Source organism: Trachinotus anak, unplaced genomic scaffold (assembly GCF_046630095.1).
Source record: "Trachinotus anak isolate AG129_WGS33_773 ecotype Australia unplaced genomic scaffold, CSIRO_AGI_Tana_v1 ptg000019l, whole genome shotgun sequence".
Lineage (NCBI taxonomy): Eukaryota > Metazoa > Chordata > Actinopteri > Carangiformes > Carangidae > Trachinotus > Trachinotus anak.
In genome coordinates, this window is record NW_027273870.1 from 22,557,980 (window position 1) to 22,569,776 (window position 11,797).

Below are 11,797 nucleotides of genomic sequence, written 5' to 3' on the forward strand. Positions count from 1 at the left end.
AAGTCCTTTCAGAGAATTGGGAAAATGGATTTCATTGTCTAAGTGCAATAATAAATAAATGTAATATATTTAATAAGAACCCCTGTTATTTGGCTTGAATAATAAACCTGCTCCTACATCCATCTGCTGAAGAGGGAACCTTTTCTGTGCTCACCTTCAAATATGAGTTTATGTGTATGTATGTGCATTATTCTGTGACATCACAACTATTTAGCCAGTCATGGTCCAATACATATAGTATGATGTGAAAACGTAAGGCCTCCACTGCAATGCACAGGTTCAACTTTTGAATTAGAAATATTTGTTGATATTTGTGAGGGAGAGCGAGTAGACGTAATCTGATCATTTAAAATGTAAGAGGTAACCCAGAATTACACACAGACAGTTTTTGATTTGACTCTTCCATTAACAGGACATTTGTCTTCCAGCAAGACCTGACATGTTGGTCTGGTTTCAGATAAATATTTCCAAATGATGTTTGGGTTCGGGTTGAGTTCGGCAACGCTGGCCTTTTGACGGTCATTTACAATGTGCTCACACAGGTGTAATCAGGGTAAACAGGCAAGCCGTCATGTTTGGGTCGGGCTTGGTTACTTCTCTCTCAGACTCAGGTGGGATTCGGACAGAAACATGTGACACGAGCTGCGCTGTATTTCAAAACCATTACAATTCACAAAAACTAAACTACACAGATATGGTTGAAGTTTGTTTGAAGACTGTTGAGGGTAGAAAACCAGTGGTGAACAGTGGTCTCTCTTCTCAAAGTCAGATCTTTTTCTGACCCATCTCACCACTCTGGCCTCTTTCCTTTGGAGATTTTGTTGCAATATAACAATGTCACTCTACTTCCTTTGCCCCTGAAAGACGACAGGCTTTGGCACTTGAACGTAAGCACATCTCAACTTGCTGAAATGGCCATCTCAGCAGTGTGTATCCACTGTTTCTTCACACAAGCACGTGGATGATACACTGAGCTTTACTTTTGTGTCATAAGTCATTTATTCTCCCCAGCAGGATGATAATCACTGTTAGGCAAAATGCTAGAGGTTCAGTTTCCTCCACAGACAGGACTCAAGGTGGACACAGTGATTTAAGTGGCCCTGCAGGGAGAGGCAGTCACTGTCAACAAGCTAACATCAGTAAAAGTGGCAGCATGATAGAGTGGGTTTCCAACGAGGCTGGAAAAAATGAAAAGTCGATAATTCTTTTATGAGGGCCAAAATTACATTTTTCAACCATCTGTCTGGTGTGTTTTATCTAAAATGAAGTAAATGTGTCAGCGTGTGTGCTTTGTTTCCTCAATTTTGGGTTTATTTAATGCTTCTGTCTCTGTCTCCCGCTGAGATTGTTTTTTATAATAAACACGGTCATTACTGCATCTTATCCTCTTAACTTAAGCAAACACATATCAGTTCTCAGCATTATCTCTGTAGGAATTTATCATCATTCGAACCCCTTGTCTGCTGAGTCACTCCTCGTAGGTTGTTTGTTCCCCCTTCAGATCACATGTCATGACCTAAAAGGCAAAGGCAAATTAATTATTTTTTTAAATTAAATTAAATTTATTTGCAGCGCAGTTTCAAAGTGTATTACAGACACTAATGTAAAGCAAGCTCAGCTTTATGTTGAACAGATTTTGACCTATGACCTACCAACCACTTTGAATTTTCCACATATTGCTGATGAAACAAATAAAATGTGTAAAGATTTGATATAGTTTGTTGTATGCTCTGTCAGATTTATTCATTTTTGCAAGAGAAAGTAGCCAAGTTTCTTTCCAGAGAGCTGATAATTGAGCTTGATCATTGTTTATATTCAGTTTGTCAGAAACGAGAGAGAGCGACAGGTGCAAATCTTGCTAAATAAATGGATTGGGAGCTCAGTGCTGGGCTCAGCCCTGATTACCTCCCATAAGCCCAATCAGCTGATGCCTCTGAGGCATGCATCTGCTGTTCTTCATGAGCAAATCCACAAAGTGGGGGATCCAAAGAGGATTTATTAGGCTGTGGTGTGGGTTAATCTATTCACAGGTACGCTAAAGACATTAACTAATCATTAGGAAAGTCCTCTCAGCCACTGAAGGAGTTTCCTCCTCTCAGGTCAGGTCTGAGAGGCCAAAAATACTGCACGTCTTCTCAGCTTAACTGTGAGCTCTGTAAACATTACTGCTAAAATAGTGCTGGATAGTAGTGAATAGAATGAGTAGATCTAGGTTCCAGTATTTCAATGGTTGCATCACAGTTATACTATAAGAATTTACTAAATGACTGGAGTCTGCAGTAGTTTATGTCACTGCAATCAAAGTTCAGGGTCAGACGGAATAATTAATCACAGTAACCTTCAGAGCCTGACACAATGTGACGTGAAGGCGTGCTCTCTCTCTGAGGCAGCATTCAATTATTGTCTGTCAGCTGATGGGGAAAGTGTTACATGATTCACCTGTAAACAGACCTGACAGATTCTTCAACCACACATGTACTTACTCTACAGGCTCTGAGTATCTGTGCGCTGTGATGTGAGGAAACAAAAACCTGGGTTTTTTTCTCGTGCAATGATTAATTAACTTTTTTATCATTGTAGAACATTTGAAAAAAAAATTACATTTGTTGATTTAAACTATGATTATTTATTTAACTTTAAATAAATAAATAATTCTGACAGTATATATGCTTTCCTGACCTTTGCCCAGCAGAAGATGTCAGAAAAGGTTTTATTCTGTTGGAGCTCCTCCTCAGAGAAGTGTGACAGTGGTCAATCCTGCAGAGATCAGTGTCCATCACAGGCCTGGCAGCTTGGGGGGTGAGCTTTGGAAGTTTGATCCTCATCTTGGTCACAGGCAGAAATCTGAGATCAGATTGGAGATAAAACATTTGGGAGCAGCTCTGTGTTTTGGGCACGTCTTCTTTTCTTCTGTATTTTCAAAATATCGGATCAAATTAGTAGATAAATATAGACCATTTGCTATTGTGCACTGGGCATGCAGGTTTTAAGATTCTTATTCTTAGGTAATGTCGTCGAAGCACATGGGTCATTTGGATGTCTGAAAGAGTGTTGACTGATATGAAAAGGCAGACGTTTTTTTATATCGATTTCTAGTTAAAATAAAATGTTTTGGCTTTATTTTGTATCATATTTAATCTCAATTACCAATGCAGATGAATAAAAAAACAGCATTTACAGTTAGGGGTATGTATGTAAAATGAGCATTTTGTGAGTTATCCTTTTAATTGTGTAGTGAAAAGAAATATCTGTGTTATCAATAATTTGCTAAATTCATGTCATAGCTTCACATAACAAGACAACAGGACTTTCAAGCTCCGAGTTTCTGCACAGGCCAACATGCATGAGGTTGTAATAAGGAAATGCATTGTGCTGAAATAGTTCGTGGAGCAAAGTCTTATTTTTTTATTAATTCTTTCCAAAACTTAGGAACAAAAGTATAAAGAATGTACTGACAATGTGCAAACATTAGCATTTCCAGGTGGCTAACCATCTTCACCATTAATCCAGCCCAGCATTACTTTCAGTTCCAAGGAGCATTTGATTAGCCAACTATATTTTCTGTTCACAATAGCAAAACAAAATATACAATTATACACACACACGGTTGCTATATATCCTCAATGGTACTATAGTAGAGATTAGAGTAATATTAGCAGCTCTGTGTGTACATTTTTGCTAACACATAGTCCTCAACCTAAAAGCTTTTTCTTTTGTCACATTAAGAGACAGATACTGTATTAAAATGCAAACAATAAAGCTTAAATCTATAATCTCTGTATTGGAGCTAAACAGCATAATGTCAGAATAAAATAATGGCCAGAGTTTATATTGTTCTTCATCAGCTATAATACTAGTTGTACACGCTTCAATACAAAAGCTACACTGCTCTATTTCCATGTCTTCTACGTGGCTCAACAACAGGTGAGTATGCTGACTTTTTGCCTGGGATTTGTAAACTTCAGTCGTTAAGCATTGCAACATGTATGTAGCACCCTCATATTTGACCTCTTTTACAGGGATGTAATTTTGTTTTAATGGAAACATTAAAAAATCAGTTAGAGGCACATTTTCAGTCAACTAATGGGGAACATTTGCTTAATGAGCTATCTGCTAGTGACAGCGGTAATTTCAGTCGACAAAATTGACGGTCGGCAGCTAGAAATAAAAAGGCTGCTTTTGTTTACTGCTGCCTGAAATGAAGGACCCAATATCAAATATATATATATATATATATATATATATACACACACACAAGTATAATTGTAAACTGCAAGTGTGCCCTGTGAGAATGGAAAGGCTCACAGGCGCAGGAACAATATCTGAGAGGGGCAGGGCTATAGTGAACTGTCAATTACATAGACAGTATATTTCTATACTGACAGTCTACTAACTGTTTTTGAATTAATTAATTCACAATCTTATTCACAACATCAAATATCCACTCCTTCTGAGCAGAAAACATTCTTATCTTCTTCTCATCCTCATCATATACTCACAGCTGTAGATGAAAAAGGGGGATAAAAACAAACAAAAAAAGCCAATCTTTTGAAGCTTGTTAAGAGTTGCACGGTTACAATGAGAAAGCGTCACTAAAAAAGTGCTCCCGCTCCAACAACGGTCGTTTGGAGATTCATTTGTCACCATCCATCTGATCCTTGTCTCTGCCACCTAATTAGGAGGAGAATACATGGCTGTGGCATGTGTGAGGGAGGAACAGAGGCTGAACATCCCCTGTGAATGTGAGAGAAGAGGCTGCGAGAGCTGCTGTTTGTCGACTGAAATCAGACTCTGTCTGAGGAGCCATCGGGGCTGATAAATGACTCTCACCATTACAATATTCTCCCACTAAATGCCTGCTGAACAGGGTGGTCATGGACGTGGCAGAATAGCTGTCCATTATCGGAGGCATCCATGCACACATGAAGAGCTGCATTCTAAAATGTATTGGTTTCTATTGTATAAAGAAAATACCCTTTGCTTCATGCACTCAACCTTAAAGTCATGAATCAGGATTCAAGATGAAGAGCTGCACATAAGGTGAATATATAAAACACAGAACAATAGCACAATAGAACAGTATTCTGGGTAAAAATGCAATTAATAGATATAGTAAATCATGAGGTGTTGTGTGTAGGAACAATGTGGGGCTTACAGATGACATGAATTGAATAAATGTGGTTATTCGGTTTTTAAGTCATATTAAAACATTAAAATGATAACACACAACAAAATATTCTGAATATACTGCAATATGTACCTGGTATTCTTTGTATCATAGACTATAACATTTGTGATGTATTGTAATTCTATGTTTATGTCCTTGATAAAAAAAAAAAACAACCTTGATTGAACTGTGACTTCCTTTTCTCTGCATCACCCTCGGTGTTTGTTGCAGCAGTGCCCCCCCTGTGTTTAGCAAAACAGTGGGCAGTGATATTGGTTCCCTGCAGTTTCCGCTGACCTCTCTGTCTGTCAGACACTTCACACTTGACTGCTATCTGAAATCCCCAGATTATGGCCAGCAGCTCCCTGCTGTGTCTTGAAACGCTCCATTGAGTGTGGTGGGAGCTGGATGGTCTTATCCTAACCAGCCTCTGCTTCTTCCCGCAACCTCACGCAAGGATTTTAATGGATTGACGGTTAGAATAAAAAATGAGACCAAGCTTGTTTGGAATAAAAAAAAAAATTTAAAAAACCTGTGGGGAACACTGTTGTTGTGTTAAAACCCAAAACCTTTGACCCATGATTTACAGCGTAATGTTCGACCCACTCATACTTTCTTCCTCCTCAAAGTCATTCAAACTTGTTTAGGCAACACCCTGTGCCTCAGACAGATGGTGTAACATAAAATGTGCCATCTATTATGGAACGCAGTGCTGTAAATCTACAAATGTACAAGATCATGTGCTGCATTTCATGCCACACTGCATGGGGTATGTATCCCAATTCCTCCCCTTTGAATTACACATAACAGGTAACTGTTGCTGGCAACTGTTACCACAGCGTTCATGTTGACTGGGATGTTTTTGTTATTATATAAATATAGTTATGTTTGGAACCACACAGCATTTTTGTGATGTATGTTATAAATGGCTGGCTGTAAAAATAAAACCTGCTTCAGAACAATAATACAAAGGTTACGTTGACTCTGTTCTTCCTCCCAGTGCAGGATCTGGAATCATTCTCCCTCATCAGGGTTGTGTGCGTGGACACACTAAAAGAGCTCATGCTTTTAGTGAACGGTGAACTGAACATTGAAGTTTGCAATGAATGTAAACGTCAACACTCACACACAAGTAGGTGGCGGGAATGCACCAAAAACCTGTTTGCCATCAGAAGAAGAACTGTGTTTTATGGTGGCACCTGAGGATTTGTGGCACCTTGCATGCATCCAGCGTGGCAAGTGGTTCTCAAATCTAAGTGCAATGTCACCAGTGGGACTTTGGTATCTTCTTTTATTCTTACTGCTACTAAGTGAGCCCAATAGCCGAGCAGAGGCAATCTGCGGCTGGACGCCATCTATGCCACAAGAAGGCTGCAGAGGACTGTCTGAGCTCATATACAAGAGGATGCTCCCCAGTCTCACCCGTTCCCTCTGTCTCTTTACATCTACACACAGGCAGAAGCACAGCTTGGGGGTGGTTGGGAGTTACATTTTTTACATTGCATGATGATTATAGATTTGTTACTCTGTCAGAAAGATTCAGGGCTAATCAAAAGCATTCACAGCAAAAACCCCAGAGGCCTGATGTTGATGGGGCTATGTCCATCTTTATCTAACTGGAATTACATCCAGGTATATTCTATTTTGTCTTCTCTCTTTATTTAAGAGACTACTGTGATTCACAGACCTTAATGTAGCAGTTACCATCGACAGTTTCCAACAGCATCAGGAACCTGAAGAAGAGCAAAGTAAACGACTGCAGTTGGTGTAACTCAAGCTTCACATTTCCTCTCCACTGTGGACCTGCTATTGGCCTTTTTCTTGGCAAACATTTTGAAATCACTTCTGTAGAGCATCGGCCTCCTGCTGGCCACCTGACCTAATCCTCTGCCTGCTCAGCTGCTCCCCATTTGTCATTAGCCCCTGAGTGCTGTATAAAGTGAAGAGCTCACACTTTCTTTCTGCTTGATAATCAATGTTCTTTCTGTGCCTTCGCAGCCCGGCCAATTCTGCTTCCTGCTTCTCTGTTCTCTGTGTGAAATCCTTTCTTAACCTTTACTGTCCCGCTTGCATTCTGATTCTTTCAGTATTTGCTTGAGTTCGTCCTGTCTGCCAGTGATCAGAACTTTGCACTGTTAGAACTGCTTTTAACCACGCCTACTTTGAGTCCCCAGTGGTCCTCTGGGTCCAATTGCCTGTAGTCAGTTGATCTCAACCATGGTTGTGTCCCAGATTAAGCTATAATTGTGTTTATTTTGCATCCTTAGCCTCACAGACTAATGAGTGAGCTAGGATGGGATCTAGTAGATCAGAATCACTAGTTTAAAGCCATATTACCCAACCTTACATTGCACTATATCAACTATAATGTCATACACAATAAACAGTGAAATGCTGTCCTGTATGTAAAATGCCCTCCCCAGAGCAGTGGCACACACAGACCTGTCACACGTTTTTCAGAGTCATTCGTGGACACACAAATGCTGTTGTGATAAGTGTTTTAGATGGTGATGCATTTGCTGTTTTTCAATACATCAAAGCAGTAGCACCTGATAATTTTCTGTCAGGTCCCCATTTTGCAGACATAAATACAATAAATGGATTTGTAATATTTTCTCAAATTAATTACAAAGCTGAAACCTTTTCAGAATTTTCCACAGTTTGCTTGGAATCACTATCACCACAACCATTTAAAATGCATTACAGTCATTTGGCACACACTGATTTTACTATTGTTCAATGACCCAACCTGGTTAAACTCCTGAAAACAAGGGGGGGGAGACTATTATAAGAGCAAATGTCAAAAAGTTAAATGAGTAACTACACCACCATAGCCACACAATGGACTGTTCAAACACCAGTGTTTGCTAAAATTAGATAATGGCATTTTATATTGGTTATGAAATACCAAGCCAACAACGGAAATGAAAGGTTCACTATAAGCTTAACTGTAACTTAAGGCAAAAGTTAAAAACTAGCTGACATTAGCATTCATCCATAGATACTTGACCCAATCTAGTTCAGAATCTCTGAAAGTAAAGTGTATTAAACAAGCTAAATAGTTACCTACTGTTACAGTTACATACAGTGTCTCAATTTGCTTGTGCGACGCACAGGAAAGGAGGCACGAGCCACTGATGGGACTCCAAGCTAACGTCTCGTCTCATTTCTTACATTTAAGAAATGGTGCGGTCCACTCCAGGGGTAAGGATTCTTCCAGGCATGAATATAGGAAATATTGCAATATTTACAATTAGGTAAATATGATATTAAACATTTCAACCACCCCATCCCAATACTGTTGTTTTTACCTCTTTAATCACAAGACATGATCGATTTACTGTCTGATTCAGCTCAGTCAGTGATGATGATTGATTACATCACACATTTGCGTTGCTGTAATTAATAAGACCAGCACGCCACAAAGTTTTTATAAAGTTAGCAAAAGAAAAAGACGCGAAGGGTTCCATCAAACTCAGGTGAAATGTGTGACTCTGGGAAGAAAAAAACAGTGCTGTTGGTCAAACAGCTGAAAGGTAGTTTGATAAATACCATCGTCTGCATCACAATTTTCTTGTCAAGGTTTTTGTAAAGTTTGGAGCAGCTATTGTTAGCTTTTCGAACAAACCTTAGTGTTGGTAGCAGTGCAGTATCAAAGCATCTATTTTCAGTTTTCAAATATGCATTTGCATCTTTGTGACTGTAACCAATTAAGGTGATAATACAGATGGTATGTGGTTGATTTCCACATCCATGGATCCATGCTATATGGCATTTGTGCACTTCCTGTTTGCTAAGGAATCAGTGTCAGAACTTTGAATTGAATTTATTAATTTAAGAACCCCCCCCCCCCTTTTTATGCCTTGTATGTAGCACTCATTTCAGTTTTCTGTAATCCAGTTGCTGGATGTCATACAAAGCATTTGTATGGCAGTTAACATGCTATCCACATCCAAGGTGATCTGAGAGACACCGAGTCCTGTAGTAGTTCCTTCAGAGGGAGGAAAACAGCAATAACAAGCCTCAGATGAAAGCTGAGATTAAGAAAGGAGAGGCAGCAGCAGAGGCTCGCTCCTCGGATAATTCAGGTCTAATCTATGCTCTGCAGGTGTGCAGTTAGCACCAAGACGGTGAGCCAAGCACCTCTACAAAGATTTACTCTCAGCACTCACCCACTGTTATTGTGCCAACAGAAACCAAGGACACACACTTGCACACACAAAAAACACACAACATTACACAGATGCTTTAAGGAGTTTGTCATGATCAAGTTCCATCATAGAATTAAGACCCTGAGTTTATAACAAACCTCGTGTCTGATGCTGTCCAAATTTATGATTCCGAAAAGGGGCAAATTTGTACATTCAGAAATATAATACTGTTTATTTGAAAGTGCAAAATTAAAATAGAAGTAGTGCAATAGAAGAAATACTAATTAAAAATGTTTGCCTGATCAAAATGAACCAAACATACAGACAAATCTTTATGTGCAAAAATTATACTCTACTAATTAGTGGTATTTATTATAGTAAAAGTACATTCTAATGTGAATTAATACTTTATCTATGAAAGGTTATTGCAGGTCTTGGATTTTTGTTGAAAATTCTAATTTGTTCTGTGAAAAATGTTCAATTAGATTTTGTGTTATATCTGAAAATCTCATCCACTTGTTGCCATTAACTCAAAACTCAAATTAGGCTGATTTGTTAATCTAATGTGAATAAAACTATGGCAACCAGTCAGTGTGCACTGAGCTCGACAGGGTTGTGCATGACTGGCACTGAAGAATTGTTTTTAGTCAGCTTCGCACACACTGCTGGGAAGTGCGTTACGCTGCAAAAGTGGATTGATGTTTTGATTTTTATGCATTAAAAACTATTCACCAATGTAACCATTTAAACTGTTCACAGCTTCAGTCGTCTGTGAAGATGCTCCTTCACAGCTGAATTTCAATTCATCAGAGAGAGGGTGTTTCACACTCAAAGCTTGATTGCAGCTGGAGCGCCTCTTTTTAAAGGACCTTAACAAAGGTGTTTTTATTTAGGTGATTAGACCTCTGCACAGGTCTGTGCAGGAAATGCACGAAATCAGCAGAGCTGTGTCTCACCTTCATACTACACACTAATTATTTACACGTTGGGCTATACAGAATACTAATTGACATCTTATTTTTGCTGTCAATACAATGCACACAATAATAATATGTTGTTGAACCACACTCATTTTGTGTTAACTTAGAAAAAGAAAACTTTAAGGTCACCACAAAAAAATATCAAACATCCCATATGCAAAGGTCAAAATAAAAGACATCACATCAAAGAGAAGCTGTATTAAAATAGGTTTTGAGTGTTTTAACATATGATGCTAATTCTCTGACTCTACGGGGCAACTTTTTTTTCAAAGCCTTTCAACACCTTTAGTTTAAAGCGACCTGAGAATCTAAGGCTGCATGCTGATGAGAATTAAAGCTTGAGGCCATGTAATCATTTTTTAAAAGTGAACGCTATCATCCCAAAATCAGTGCTGAACAGGTAACCAGTGAAGAGATGCCAGTATTTCTCTTTGTGGTGATTATCGTCCTGGCTGGTGCTTTTGGCAAGAGGTGTGGGTGATCTCAGAGAAAAAGGGGACTGCAGTATATAAATGTGATGAGAAACGCACACAAATGATTTTCTATAGACCATCAGCTGCTTAAGAGAGCTTTATTTGTGTTACCTGCTTCACATATTCTGTTAGAGAGAGCATTATCCACCGGTCTGCATAAGACAAAAGGGTGGTTTTTAAACAGTGTCAGTTTAAGAACTCATCACAGGATCATAGCTTTTTAAACAGCCAGCCATCTCCATTTTGTTCAGCAAAATTTGTTTGCTGTGTTTCTTAGTTCCCCACAAGTCAGCACTTCCCTCACCATTTTTCCTACCAATTGGTCCTCTAAAAACCTCCAGCACATTCTTATGTTCCGGCTCAGCAGGATAAGCTATAAAACTGCACTTCATTTGTCTCCTCCACAGATGGAGTATGTAGATGGCTACTGCCTCATTCTGTGCTTTAGTGCTGCAGGCTGTGGAGTGGTATATAGTCGTGCTAGTCAGCCTCCTCCTCCTCCTCCTCTGCACAGTTAGCCAGCTCTCAGTTCAGCTGACAAACTCCCCTTGACTTCATTTTCCCCACACAGGAAGAAAGCATATGCCAAATGGACCATATACCGTGCGTGCGTGCGTGCGTGCGTGCATGCGTGTGTGTGTGGGCGGGTGTGTATGTGTGTGTGTGCATGCTTGTTAAGTGACAAAAGTCAAAAGCTCAACTTACTAAAATGCTTTTCTGACACCAAGTTTGCAGGTTTAATATTTAAACGGAGCTCATTCATTTTGATAATTGGTTACTGAAATTACCATTTGTGGTTAAAACGCTAATTAGTGAAACCATTTTAATTACTCTGAGGAACTCGGACAGCAAAACCTGAAATTTGGAATTATGTTTTATGGTGTAAACTGCAGTGAACGACTGCTGTGCTCCATTTGGTCGTGCAGAGGGAGGCACAAAGGTAAAAGTCCTTATTTTTTTACCCAACTATTTTTGGGCATTTTATTTGATATCAGACAGTAGAGAGTTGACATGTTGGGGGAGAGA

General features: G+C 39.2%; 1 long non-coding RNA gene across 1 annotated transcript; it reads right to left on the reverse strand.

Moving 5' to 3' along the window:
- Window positions 1-216: 216 nt before the first annotated feature.
- On the reverse strand, window positions 217-11,328 carry LOC139637131 (uncharacterized). The gene is made up of 3 exons (XR_011694541.1): window positions 6,855-11,328; window positions 2,680-2,844; window positions 217-1,516 (listed from the first exon to the last, which is right to left on the reverse strand). It is a non-coding gene; the product is annotated as an uncharacterized lncRNA (long non-coding RNA).
- Between the last annotated feature and the right edge of the window lie 469 nt (window positions 11,329-11,797).